Below are 15020 nucleotides of genomic sequence, written 5' to 3'. Positions count from 1 at the left end.
CAACTCAGAAATTGTAAACACTCTCAAATCTACTACACTGCTCCCTTTGGAGCAAGAATCTCACTTACATAACTGTATGGAAACAGTCTATAAAGTATTCTCAGGTCGACAGGACCTTACAGATTAGCCCCTCCAAAATCCAGATGTTAAGTACTTTACTGCTGGTAGCAGCTTTGTAACAGAAAGAGTCAAAGGGGCAGGATATGCAGTTGTAACTCTAGATTAAGTGCTAGTGGCTCAAAGCTTGCCAATACAGCCATTGCTGTTAGCAAAAGGTAAAGAAACCATGATACATACTAACTGAAAATATGCCTTTGCTATGCTACATGTACATGGGAGCAGACACAAGAGAAAAGTACTCCTAACTGCCCAAGGAACAAGTGTGAAGTACACAGAAAAAATTCCACAACTTTTTGATGCGATATAAAAGCCTAAGAAAATAGCTGTTAAACATTGTCAAGGCCATCAGAAAGGTGGAACCCTGCCTGGAAATCAGATGCAGCAGCTAAGTGTGCAGTAATAAGTACCCCACTTTCCAGCACAATAGCCAGAAAAGCAGCTTGTGTTATGTCTCTCCTCCCAGAGCACTTGCTTAAATAGAAGTCAAGTGAGTTTCCAAATAAGAGGACCTGGTTTACTCAGGACAAATAAGAGGACCTGGTTTACTCAGGACAATGAAGTGCATTAAAAAAAAAAAAAAATTGCAGAAGTTCTTACATGGAAAATTAGCAATTTCTGAAGTTATAGCCCCCAGGTCTGTAAAACCTTTCTCCAAGCAACCCATATAGAAAAAACAGCACTACTAATACTACTGGGGTGCCAATTCTATATGCCATGGCTCATTGTCATCTCTTGATCCATTTGTAAACAATGCTATAACCCTCAACGAAGCAAATCCTACATTGGGCTAATAATACAATAAGCTGGTGTAATTATAATAAATACATAGATAGAAAACTGAAAAAAAAAAACACATAGTGTCCTCTAGAAAGAATAATTAATTATTATGGCTGAGCTATTTGGGTGCAAACTGGGTCATGGGGATATAGTCCTTTAATCGATACAATAAATGACATCATCTGGCTGCAGAAGTTTCTAAAAGTCACAACCACTGAAGCTTTCAGAGTTTCTGATTTGCTACTGGTACAAGCCACACAGATGAGAAATGCCATTTTCCAAAAGAGACTAACGTTGGATTATCTTTTAGCTCAAAAAAGGGAAGTATGTAGACATTTTAGCTTATCAAATGGCCGTCTGGACATTAATAATAATGGACAAACAGTCATGGAAATTACTACAAGGATTCAAAAACTAGCTCATGTGCCAGTACAAACTTGGAAAGAGTAATCAGTATACTCACTCTTTGAAGGATGGTTTGTATATTTGAGATGGGGAAGGTAAAACACTCAGGGGGCAGTAGTAATTACATTGAAAGAGTGTTTAATACTATCTTGTCTCTTGCCTCTCTTAATTGGTGATATTCAATCAACTACACAAGCAATAGACATCAGTCAATTGATGACATTAACTAAGTATCAAACTGTGCCCCAAGAGGATGTAGCACTGCCTCAAAATAATAGGACTAATAACAGGACTAAAACAACAGGGCTAACTATGGGCTTATGCAGCTTCATCATCTAATGGAACTTAATAATTGTCGAATGATGAGATAAAATAAACTTAAACTAAGCAAATAATATGGTAGTAGCCCAGAAAGCTACATTAATATCATATTTTCTAAGCAGGAAGCTTATCAGAAATAATAATTAATAATAATAAGATAATAATAATAATGGTATCTTACAGGTGAATAACACCATTCCTGGAACCTCAGCACTCTGCATATCAGCCTGTGAGAACCTTCCAAATCCTAAGCTGTCACCCTGGCTGGTCACAGGTAGGTGACTGGTTAGACAAAAGCAAGTGAGATTCCACAGAGGAGGGACAACTCTTAAGACAGACACAGTCGCAAAGAGTTCATCAGGTACTAAAAGTTTAATTTTTGTCTCTCGTGTCAGGATAGAAACTCTCAACCTAGTGCTAAAGGAATCAACTCGGTGCTATAGGCTTACCATAAGCTCACACACCACCCTCCTGTCCATAAAAAGCACAAAGCCATTCCCAGGTGGTTTCTCTTAAAATGTTCTGCAACATAGCTAAGCCATCCACCCTGAGGTCCAGCTTCAAAAACCAAACAGGCATAAAAGAGATCTACCAAATAAGCTTGTAAGCTCATAGAAGCACCAAGTAACCTTTACCAAATATTAACTTCTAAGTGGTAGTAAATGTTTAAAACAATGGTGTTGCTTCCTATTAATGGATTAATAAAAAGCCATATATTAAATGAGAAATTTAATGGTAACAACAGTAGTCTGTATTTGCTGCATAATAATATATAGTTTACTGTGTTGTGTTCGATGTAAAACCTCACCCCAGTCTCTGTTTGAAATTAACTGACTCCCTAAAAAACCTACCTTATCTCTCCTCCCCACATTCTCAGCAAAGTTCCCAGGAATGTCTTCTTCTCTTGATGACAAGACACAAGGTCACAGGGCAAGATAACATCCAGAAAATGCACCCTGTGTTTCTCAAAATGCTTGTTTTAAAAATGTGGATTACAGACATCAGCCACTAGGCTGGCTGATTCTCTCTATGGTTTTTCCTCAGATACACTCAGCTTTCTCCTGGGAAAAATAGAATCAATACCAAAATCTACTCCCAATACGTGCATCTTCTTCAAAAAGATGAGGGAAAATGAAAACAAATTTGTTGTGAAATTATATATACACATGTAACAAGAACATAATGTGTATCAAAGGCTACCAGAAAAGAGGTCAGACATCTTACAATTTTACACAAGATAGTGGATTAAGCCCATTTTACATTCATGTTTTTTACGTAAAATTGCTTATTTTCTTGCCTTTTTATGACTAAATGTAGGCTTGCACTTTGGAGACAGGTAACAGTTTGTCTCCCACTGAAAACATCAAGGCATTGTTCTTCTCTACACTGTCACTTGTCTTAGTTTCCCAAATTGCTCAGCCACCATTTGACGCAGATTGTCCTACATTTAATGTGGTTTCTTTTTCTGATTCTACCATTAACTCCCTTTTTTTTTTTTTTTCACAACCTTGGTCCACCTTTTGGTGCTGTCGGTAATCATTCCTCCCCTTCCATCACAGAAGAAGCCTGTACTTCAGGCAGTGCAACATAAACATTTCCCAGAAAAGCAAAAAATTAAAAAAATATATTTTAATTGTCCATTTTTCAAAACAGAAATATTGTAAAAATTGATGAACCACCTCTGGTAGAAACACCTGTTTTATCTTGAGAAGGAGTTTACTGATGTGGATGTTTTTATTACATTGTGTTATATATAAAAAATTCTGAAATAAAACTATACAAAATTACCCACAAACCTAAACTACATTAAACCAAGACAAACTTCTGACAATAACATCTCTTTCAATTATGAGAGAACTGTCTCCTATGGTATGAGAAAAATAAAAATTATCATTTCTTTCCTCCACACATATTCAAAACTTGCCAGCGCAAATGCTTATAATTTTAATATACCACTTTTAAACCATGATCATACAGAAATTATTTACACCATGAATGTATAAAAATTCAATAAATATTTTATTTAACGTTAAGATTACATTACAAATTCAAATCCTGTTTTGTTAGACAGTTATGTTACATCACACAGATGATTTCTTAAAAAATAATTTTTAATTGACATTAGGTCATTTGAGCAAAATAAAAAAATAATTTAAAATTCTGCTTGGATACACATAAAAATTTACTTAAATTAAAAAAGTTGGCTTTTGCTTTTTTTTCTTTTTTTTTATCTTCCATTCTTTGGTATCTCCTTCCAAGATCACCTGCTTTAAAATATTGTATATTATTAACATTGGTCAGATATTTATAAACATAGCAAACAAAATCAATATTAATTTTAAAAATATACATAAAATGTTTTGAATGGATATGCATATTACTGACTTTTTATTCTGAAATCTAATCAGATATTTTAGTTACATTTGTTTTCATCTTAACATTTGAAGGTAAGTTTTAAATAATATAAAGTTAATAGAGTGTACAATTCAACAGAATTTAATATGTTTATGATGTTGTACAATAATTTTTCTCTTTTGTTTCTAAATATTTCTATCCATCAACAGAAATCCCTGTATCTCCTAAAGAACTACTTCTATTTCCCAGCCCCTGACAACTAGAAAAATACCCATAATATCTATGGGCATCTCTTTTTACCATGTAGTGCATCAGTTTTCAATTCAATATGCCAAACTGACAGAGCTTTAATAATATTTATTTATCTCTACTGTCCAATTACCAGACCCTGTGTCCCCTGGAATCAATCTAGTGAGAGTGTGTGTGTCAGTGAGAAAACTCCATGTATTTCAGGTACTGAGGACATTATTTATTTAATTACATGTTTAAAAGATTTTGCTGGGATGAGATTCTTGCAGATTGTACTGTGTAAGTAATCAGTCTATGTTTTAGTTTTGCTGTATACATTTCTCGGGCTGAGTAGAAAATCCTCTTGGTAAAATTTCATGTGTGTTGCTAGGAAACCAAAGACCCCTTGTGATGTCATAGCTACTCAAATTGAGAACCATTGTAGTGGTCTAGATTACTTTACCTGCTTAGGACTGCTGCAGCAGGTTTTCAAACCGCAGTGTTGAAAACCATGCAGGCTGGAGGATTAGGTGAGAAAATATTTATTTGAGATGGCAGATATTTCTTCAGAAACTCCAGATGTTTCTCCTAAAGTCAAATTGACTAGTTCAGAAGCTTCCACTAGGTTTCTGTTGGGTGAACACATATTCTCTGAAGACTCTGACTTAAGGTCAATAATTGAAGAAAATGCTTTTCAGGTTTTATCACAAGGATCCTTGATAAAAAGTCCAGGTTACACAGTCTGTGTCTCTGAGCTAGATAAGGGTAATGATTTTATTTCTCAGACTTTTCCCAGAAAACTTTGGAAAATAGTTGAAAGTGACCAGTTCAAGTCCATTTCATGGGATGACAATGGAACTTGCATAGTGATTCATGAAGAACTTTTCGAGAAAGAAATCCTGGAAAGAAAAGATCCTTACAGAATATTTAAAGCTGAGAGTATAAAAAGCTTAGTTTGACAGCTCAACCTTTATGGATTCAGTAAAATTCGACAGAATTTTCAAAGATCTGCATTTCTAGCAGACCTTCTGGAAGAAGAAAAAGAAGTCCCCATTGTAAGCAAGGTATTTAAAACATTTCAGTGGCCACTTTATGTAGAGTATATAGGTAATTTTATTTTGTACATCAGTAAATATGTTGATACATGCAGTAAGTCTAGATTTTGTAAACTATATAAATATCGAAGTAAAAATTGTTTAAGTTTTTGCAATCACTGAGGGCAGCTTCAGCATTAAACTTTCTAGGTTTCAGGAAATTTTGTAACAACTCTGAATCTTACCAATAAACTCCAAATAAATTTACCAAATCCACTAATGAAATGTTACTATTATTATGTAACATGTTTTTACTTGAGGGCTTAACAATTTGAGTGCACTTTCTCCCCAAAAGGCACATTCCTGGAAAGAATAAACAATGTTTATGCATCATTTGATGACAATAACTTTGTGTGATAAGATAGAAATCTGAGTTTTTTGTGTGATATGTGCTACTGCCACTTTTCTCTTGGTTTAAAATGACACTGAATTACTTTCTCTTTTGCTTTTAGTTAAAAGTCTATTGTAACCCAAATTTCAAACGTGGCTATCCTCAACTTTTAGTAAAAATGAAAAGAAGAATTGGGATTAGAAATGCTTCTCTTGTATCTACTTTATTCACCTAAGATTTCAACAAGAAGTACTTTAGAGCAGGGGCTGACACAGTTAATCATAATTCTGCATTAATTGCAGAAACTAGTGGAGAAGTTTCATTTTCAGCCTCTACAAATTTAAATATGCCTCTGATAAGAAAACCTTCCGTCAGCCAAAGAATTGCCAATTTGCCTGACACAACCAGAAGTGGCTTTCCTCCTACTCCATCTTCAACTTCATTTGGACCAACAGAATGCATTGCAACAAATCAAAATGCTATTTTAAATCAGTTGGCCAGTATTCATATGCAATCTCATAGCACCTACATACAAACAAATGACCACACTTTTAATTGCATTACAACCATGACTTCTCAATACCAAATCATGTCTTCCTCACAAAATAGTCTTTTGGAGTTGATAGTGAAACCATCAACTTTAACAAGCAGATATCCTGAGGTGTCAGTAAATGAGGCTCCTTATCCTATCCTGCTACCAGCAGGCAACCTGTGGTGGCTAGGGCCCATGATAGCTGATATATCTGCTGACTCTCCTTTCAAGCCAGCTTTTCAACTATCTTCACTGGGAAAATACAACCCTAATTACAACTGATATTAGAGTGACACTAAAAGACTACCATATAATGGACAACTATAGAGACTAACATTTTTCTTGAAAAAAAAAGCAAAAATTCTGCAATTATCTTGATGAACAATAAAATTACATGTTTACCCTTATGGTTGCTTTTTATTTATTTCTAAACATATGGTTAAGAGTGAAATCATGTTGCATTTTATTTCATTTAAAATATATATTGAACGGATATACATATTTGTATGGCTAATATATATATAAGATATATACATACACAGCATAGTATATTTTATATGTGGGGTGTGTGTGTGTGTGTGTGTGTGTATGTGTGTGTGTGTGCTTTTGATTATTTGGCAATAACTTTGCCATATCCCTTGGTAAAGTCGTTCAGTTATCTACAGAGAAAGAAATAATAGTCTTTTAGGCAATTTTCTGCTGCAATAGCCCAATGTTACTGATGGAGTTATTTGGAAAAAGACTTATTCTACTTATGTTTCTGAAGGCTGGAAATTCCAAAGGGATGCATCTGGTGAGGCTTTGTTTCCATGACAGGCAGTCAACATAAAGTGAAGGTCATGTGATGAAGAGGAAATCAAGACTGAATTCATCCTTTGATCCAAAGTCCACTCACAAAATAACTAACGTGCTCTCCAGATAAAGTCAACAATGCCGTTGTCAAGGTGTATCCTCATGACTATTTACCTCTCAAAGGTCCTACCTCCCATGGCTATCACAATGACCAGGGACTGTCTATGTAAAATTTGGAGAGGGCATTCAAAACCACAGCAACAGATAAGGGAAAATGAATAAAGTGCAAATAGTAAAATGTAATAAGTAACTTCTCAATTAGTCTGGCCTTAAAAAATTTTGGGACTAAATTGGGATTGCACAGGACCAAATGCTAAAATATGCAGACACATACACACACAGAGACGCACACACACACACACACACACACACACACACACACAATTTAGAAATGGGTTAAAATGCACTAGTTTCCTATTTATCAATTGCTTTCCCCCATTATCTTAAGCTTAGATTGTAGTAGACAGTCTTTTTTCATTACAGTTTATATGCAGTGAGTTCAGTAACTATAATCACATTTATTTGTGTCATCACGTGATTTACAAAGTTCATGTTATATTATGCACATGAATGGCATCACTGTCAGAATATGCTGAAATTTTACAGTTAGTATTAGCCATAATCATTTTTTAAATATTTTTTTACACAACATTCCAACAGATTTGTGTCTTTAATTATCTTCTGCAGGAGTCCCTTTCATGTTTTCTAATGCACACTTTTTTTTCTTCTTTCTCTTTTTCTTTCCCTTTTCCTCCCTTTTTCTCTTCCTCTTCCTCTTTCTTTTCCACTTTATCTCCTTTTTCTTTTCCTCCTTCCTCTTTATTTCTTTTTCTTCTTCTTCCTTCTTCCTTCCTTTCTTCTTTTCCTTCTTCTTCTTCTTCTTCTTCTTCTTCTTCTTCTTCTTCTTCTTCTTCTTCTTCTTCTTCTTCTTCTTCTTCTTCTTCTTCTTCTTTCTTCTTCTCCTTCTCCTTCTCCCTCTCTTTCCCCTCCTCCTCCTCCTCTTCCTCCTCCTCCTCCTTCTTCTTTTTCTTTCTTATTCTTATGCTTCTTCTTTTTCTTGTTCTTTCTTTCTTTTTTTTTTTTTTTCCTAAGGCAGAAACTGGCTGGTTTGCTCAGGCCAGAATGCAGTGGCACAATCTCAGCTCAATGTAAACTCAACCTCTGGCTTAAAGCAATTTCTATCTGTCAGTCTTCTAAATACATGGGACTAGATGTGCATCAACCATTGGATAAATTTTAATATTGGCAAGGCTGGTCTTGAACCCTTGGACTCAGGTGATTCATCTGCCTTGGCCTTTAAAAGTGCTGAGACTACAGGTTTGAGCCACTATACCTGCCCTCTAATGTACATTTTCATGACATTGCTTTCATGCTGAAAGTCAATTTGTAATTGTTTTTGTTGGTGTTTAGCATCTTCTAGATTCTGAGCCTGGATCTGTAGCATGGCTGAACAAATCTCTTCCAGACCTGATATTCTCTGCCTTTCAGTTTCATTTCTTTCTGTTTCAGCATGGTTTATGTGGACCCACATTCAGACAACTTTACTTTCAGCCATGAACACTCCCATCCTGTAACTATGGCTGCCTTTCTCTCCTGGAGATAAAAGTCTCTCTCCCTGTTTGCCTACTTAAGACTTCTAATGAAGAAACATTATTTTTTCAGGAAGTGTTTATCTATCACATTAGTTTTCTTGTCTGCCTGTCTTACAAATTCAGCACTGATGTAACACAGTACCTGGTATACATTAGTAGGGGTGTGTGTGTGTATATATATATATACACACACGTATATATATTTAAATATATATGTATATATATTATATATACATATATATGTATATATACATATATATGTGTGTATATATATATATATATATATATATATATATATATACCGAGGACAGTAGCTGCACAACATTTCAAAAGCAGCATTTTTCATGCATTTCACATATTATAAAACTGCTGGTGTCACAAGCTAAGTCTTGACAAGATTCATCATTCAGTTTTCTGGGACAGCTGGGATTTAAATGTGATATGGGTTTGGAGGCCAGATTTCTCAGACTATAATCTTATTGCTGCCATTCTACCATATGCATATATTTTCAAGTTGTCCCTAAGTATTAAATAATTAAAATCAATGATCCACATGAGAAATTCTGATTTCTTATCCTGTAATACCATGACACAGCACAATTGTCTTTTCACCTATGTCCACATGCTATTAAATGACAGATACAGGCGAGGGAATGGAAGGCAGAAAACCACACTGCCACGTGTGTACCTATACAATAATCTTGCATGTTCTTCACATGTACCCCAAAACCTAAAATGCAATAAAAAATTAATTAATTAATTAATTTAAAAAATTATCTATACCACATTTTAGTTTTCAAATTTTATTTTCAGAGGGTTGTCTGATAGACATGGTTAAATGCTGAACATGAAGAAGGTTTAAAAGAAATGTAGCCAGGTCTCACACCTTTAATGTCAGCACTTTGGGAGCCTAAGGTGGGTGGATCACATGAGATCAAGAGTTTGAGACCAGCCCAGTTGCATTTTTAAAAGAGATATAAAACCCCATTCTTCTAAAAACTATAATTAGTCAAGCATGGTGGTGGACCCATGTAATCCAAGCTAGTCAGGAGGCTGAGACAGGAGAGTTGCTTGAACCTCAGAGGCAGAGGTAGAAGTAAGCCAAGATATTGTCACTGCCCTTTTGGCTGGGGACAGGCAAAGATTATATCACAAAAGAATCATCAACAACAACAAGCTAATGATTAAAAATAATAAAACATGAAAAGATTAACTTGGGTGAACAACAGGACACCGAGAAGAAAAGAAAAGCCAAAATAGACAAATGGGACCTAATCAAACTCCACAGCTTCTGCACGGCAAAAGAAACAGTCAGTAGAGTGAATTGGCAACCAACAGAATGGGAAAAAATTTTTGCAGCCTACCCATCTGACAAGGGGCTGATATCCAGAATTTACAAAGAACTAAAGCAGATCTACAAGAAAAAACAAACAAGCCCATTCACAAATGGGCGAAGAATATGAACAGATACTTTACAAAAGAAGACATACAGGAGGCCAACAAACATAAGAAAATGACATTTAAGAAAACGTAGGATAAGCTGGGTGCAGTGGCTCAAGCCTGTAATCCCAGCACTTTGGTAGGCCGAGAAGGGTGGATCACGAGGTCGAGAGATCGAGACCATCCTGCTCAACATGGTGAAACCCAGTCTCTACTAAAAATACAAAAAACTAGCTGGGCGTGGTGGCGCGTGCCTGTAATCCCAGCTACTTAGGAGGCTGAGGCAGGAGAATTGCCTGAGCCCAGGAGGCGGAGATTGCGGTGAGCCAAGATCACGCCATTGCACTCCAGCCTGGGTAACAAGAGCGAAACTCCGTCTCAAAAAAAAAGAAAAAAGAAAAGGTAGGATAAAGTAATGATGGATAATCAGACAGGTTAAAATGTGAACTACAATATCATAAGGTTAAGGCCAGAATAAGGCAAGTGTCAAACAAACAACAATGACAACAAAAAGAGCAACAACAAAATGAGCAAGGGGAGGAGGAGAGACAGGTGATGAAGGAAAATTAAGTAAAGCAAACGCAAAACATTAAATATTTGGCATGATTAGAATATCTGTTCGATGTTATATCTTCCTAAATAATGTCTACTTATGTTAAACTAGCTTAAACTCTTTCAACAGCAAAAATGAATTCAAGTTTGCTGCCCAAAAGGAATAACATTGATGTTCTGCATCTTGCATCATCATTTGTCTAATAAAGTAGATGAATTGGATGTATTTTACCCCTTCCCAAAAAAGACAATTAATATTCCTACATGTTATACATGCAGCAAACATAAGTCTCTGAAAGGGGATAAACTGGCGAGAAAACTTAAGACTTAGCAAGTGATAAGATGGTCGAGTTAAGAACTTGCCTTATGTTTCTGGGGGTACTCTGTCTTGGTTGTGTACATATTTATAATGGTTAGCTTTTCTTATTGCATTGATCCTTTTATCATTAGGTAATGCCCTTCTATATCTCCTTTGAAATTTATTGGTTTAAGGACCAATATTAGCTTCATCAGAAGCTAATATTGTAATTACTGAATTTTTTTTTTTTTTTTTTTTTTTTTTTTTTTTTTTTTTTTTTTTGCTCTCCCTTTGCTGATATATCTTCCTCCATCTCTTTATTTTGATCCTATGTGAGTTCCTGCACATGAGATGGGTTTTCTAAATAAAAAAACATTGATGGATTTTGACATTTTATCCAGGTTGCTGGTCTGTGTCTTTTAATTGGGGCACTTAACCGCTTTACACTTAAAGTTCATATTGTTATGTGTGAATTTGATTCTGCCATTTTGATGCTAGCTGGTTATTTTGCCCATCAGTTGACATAGTTTTTCATTATGTTAATGGCATTTACCATTTGGAACATTTTTGTAGTGGCTTGTACTGTTGTTCCTTTTCAGGTTTAGTGCTTCTTCCAGGAGCTCTCATAAGGCAGCACTGGTAGTGATGAAATCTTTTGGCAATTGCTTGTTATTAAAAGGATTTTATTTCTCCATCACTAATGAAGCTTAGTTTGGCTTTATATAAAATTCTAGGTTAAAATATTTTTATTATTATTTTTTTTTCTTAAGGACATTGAATATTGGCCTCTTTCCAGCCGAAAAGTCTTTTTTTGTTTTTGTTTTTGTTTTTGTTTTTTTGGACATTGAGTATTGTCCCCAACTCTCTTCTGTCTTGTAGGGTTTCTGCTGAGAGGCCTCTGTGTGTCTGATGGACTTCCCTTTGTGGGTAACCCAACCTTTTTCTCTGGATGCCTTTAGCATATATAACACTAGTGAATTGGGTGATTATGTGCCTTGGTGTTGCTCTTCTTAAGAAATATTTTCTTGTGTTTTCTGTATTTTGTGGACTTGAATGTTGACCTGCATTGCTAGGTTGAGGAAGTTCTCCCAAATAGTATAATGAAGAGTGTTTTCCAGCTTGGATTTATTCTCCCCATCACATTTCGATACACGTTTCAAACATAAATCAGTTCTTTTCACATAATCCCATATTTCTTGGAGGCATTGTTCATTTATTTTCACTGTTTTTTGTTTGTTTGTTTGTTTGTTTGTTTGTTTTTCTCTAATATTGCCTTCTTTTATTCCATTGTGTTGATCTTCAATTTCTAATATCCTTTTTTCTGTTTCGTCAATTCAGATATTGAAAATTGTATAGGCTTTGCAAAGTTCTGGTGCTGTGTTTTTCAGCTCCATCAAGTCATTTATATGCTTCTCTAAGCTGTTTATTCTTATTAGCATTTCATCTAGTCTTTTTTCAAGGTTAGTTTCTTTGCATTGGGTTAGAACATTTTTTTTTTTTTTCACTCAGAGAATTTTGTTATTACCCACTTTCTGAGGCCTCTTTCTGTCAATTTCTCATACTCATTCACCATCTAGCTTTGTTCCTTTGCTGGTGAGGAGTTGTGACCCCTTGGAGGAGGAGAGGTGTTCTAGTTTTTTGGTGTTTTTATCCTTTCTGCACTAGCTTCTTTCAATCTTCATGGATTTATTGACCTGTAGTTTTACAACTGTTGACTTTCAAATGTGGTCTCTGAGTAGACATCCATTTTGTTGATGTTGAATCTATTTCTTCCAATTTTTTAGTTTTCCTTCGACAGTCAGGCTTCTCTGCTTCAGGAGCGCTGGAGGTCCACTCCAGACTCTTCTTGCCTGGCGATGACGTGCAGGTGATGCAGAACAGTAAGGGTGGCTGCTGGTTTCTTCTTCTGCCAAATGACAGCCAGAGCTCTTTTTTATGAGGTGTCCCTTTGGATATATGAGGGTCAGGGTGACACTTGAGGAGACAATCTGTCCCTTATAGAAGCTCAAGTGCTCTGCTGAGAGCTCTGTTGAGCTCCGTTCTGGAAAGGAGGGCTTTATTTATAAGTTCCTGATGTGCTAGTGTCTATTTTCAGAGTTGCCATGCACAGCAAGGAGGTGGTCTAGTTACAGTATTCCAACAGAGGCATTGCTGAGTTGCCATGGACTCTGCCCAGTTGCTGTGTAAACTTCCTTGTGGTTTTGTTTACATAGATACAGTTAAAACTACCATGTTAATAGGAGTCTGCCTCAGTAATGGCTGATTGCCTTGGTAGAGGTGGACTCCTTCTATAATGGCATACCCTTTTTGCCCCTCTGAGCTGAAGTGTATGGGGTCCATCTATGCTTGCTGCAAAACTCTCAATCCAGAGCGTTTCAGATTGCTTGTCTTTGTGGGGATGGGATGCACCAATTAGAATTGCCTGGCAATCTTTTTTAGTCTCCTCCTTTTCAGTTGAATGGGTGGCTCTGTCTCCTTGACATTCCAGGCACCTGCTGAAATGGCCACCCAGATTTGAGTAAGTTTTCTGTATGAAAACCCACGATCCTGGCTAAAAGATCTGTGCTGGAAACTCATGGTGCTTTTCGGTCTGGGAATCTTCTAGTATGTTGTCAGTAAAATCTTATTTGGAAATGCAGTGATCACTCATTCCATGTGTTGATTTTGCTGGGAACTGCACTCTAGACCTTTTCTTATTTGGCCTTCTTGGATCTCCCTGCCAACAAAAATGTATTGAGTCCTTGATAAAAGACACGCACCCAAGTGCTGGAAATACAACCTTAAATTAAACAGCCAAAATTGCTGTCCTCCTAAAGCTTACAAGTAGGGTTAGGAGACAGAAAATATACACACAACCGCACTGCTGTATAAAGATACAGGGTTCCCACTTGTGGTAAGTGCTCCAGTTTCCTCCCAGGTTGATGTACACATGTCTTTTATAGCATGGTATAATTACAACATCTGTTATGCACAATTTTTAAATCTACAAGCTCTGAGAAACAAATATTTTAAGTCATTTCGTGTCAAAACACAACCAGACAAAAACTCATCAGGTTGAAAACTTTGACCTGAACTGATATAAGCACATTTAATATCTTCCTTTAACCCAGAATAAGTATTTCTGCAATTGACTGCAAAATAATTTCTGGTTTTCACTAAAGGATTCATAACTATTCCCAACTCTACAGCACATGGTGAGAGTTTTTGGACAAGGAAGTGAAGTTCTGCATTCACAAAAGCACAGTGGTAAGGGAACTCTCATTGCTCCCACTTTATAGATGTGGGATTAAATCTAAGTAAATCCAGGAACTCCTTGGTTTCTCCAATGCAAAGCCAGTGTGTTTTTCTCACTCTCCAGCAATGCCTCCCTATGATACTACAAATAAATAAATAAATAAATAAATAAATAAATAAATAAATAAATAAATAAATAAATAAAAGCTTTGCCTCCACAACACATACACACAAAATACTTCTATCTTCATTCAAATATTTTTTTATTACTGTGGGACTGCTATCATTTCAATGTGAGAACTTTAGCAAACAGAACAGAAAGAAATGAGAAAAGGAAAAGAAAGTGTAAATGAATGAAGACATAAAAATTGGTAACATGTCGGTAGAAAAGAACAAGACACTGACGAAGCCATAGTGCAAATGTAAGCAAGAAAGGTGTGGAACAAGTATGAGCAACCAACTGAAGTAGTAACACATGCACATTTTCTTTGAGCTTTAAAACAAGTGATGAAGAAAGCATGTAATCTTCGTTATTATTTCTATGAAGTAAAAAAGGGTAGAGATACATCCATGGTGAAGATGTAATAATAAAATAACACCAGTAACAATTTCTAGAGTGTTATTTTTAATGTCTCAGGCACTGGATTGAAACAGATCTCATTTTATATTTTTTCTTATCATGGCTCAATAGGTATTATTGCCCCAATTACAAATGAGAAAACATACTCCCAAGGAAGTTAATATAACACGTGCAAGATCAAGCAACTAACTTCAAAATTTGTGTCCAAAAGAAGAACAGTTTTCTGATTCTGAGGGCAGTGCTCTTTTTGCTAAACCACCCAGCTTCTTCCATGTATGTAAATATCTGCCTATCAAGGAATTAATAAAA

At 35.8% G+C, this 15020-nt stretch overlaps 1 pseudogene; it reads left to right on the top strand.

Annotated features, from left to right (window-relative positions):
- The first annotated feature begins 4757 nt into the window (after window positions 1-4757).
- LOC141582998 (heat shock transcription factor, Y-linked-like) lies at window positions 4758-6445 on the top strand (annotated as a pseudogene).
- Window positions 6446-15020: the final 8575 nt, after the last annotated feature.

The sequence above is a fragment of the Saimiri boliviensis genome, chromosome Y (genome assembly GCF_048565385.1).
Source record: "Saimiri boliviensis isolate mSaiBol1 chromosome Y, mSaiBol1.pri, whole genome shotgun sequence".
Taxonomy (NCBI): Eukaryota; Metazoa; Chordata; class Mammalia; order Primates; family Cebidae; genus Saimiri; species Saimiri boliviensis.
Note: the sequence above shows the minus strand (reverse complement) of the source record. Positions and strands in the feature narration are given on the sequence as shown.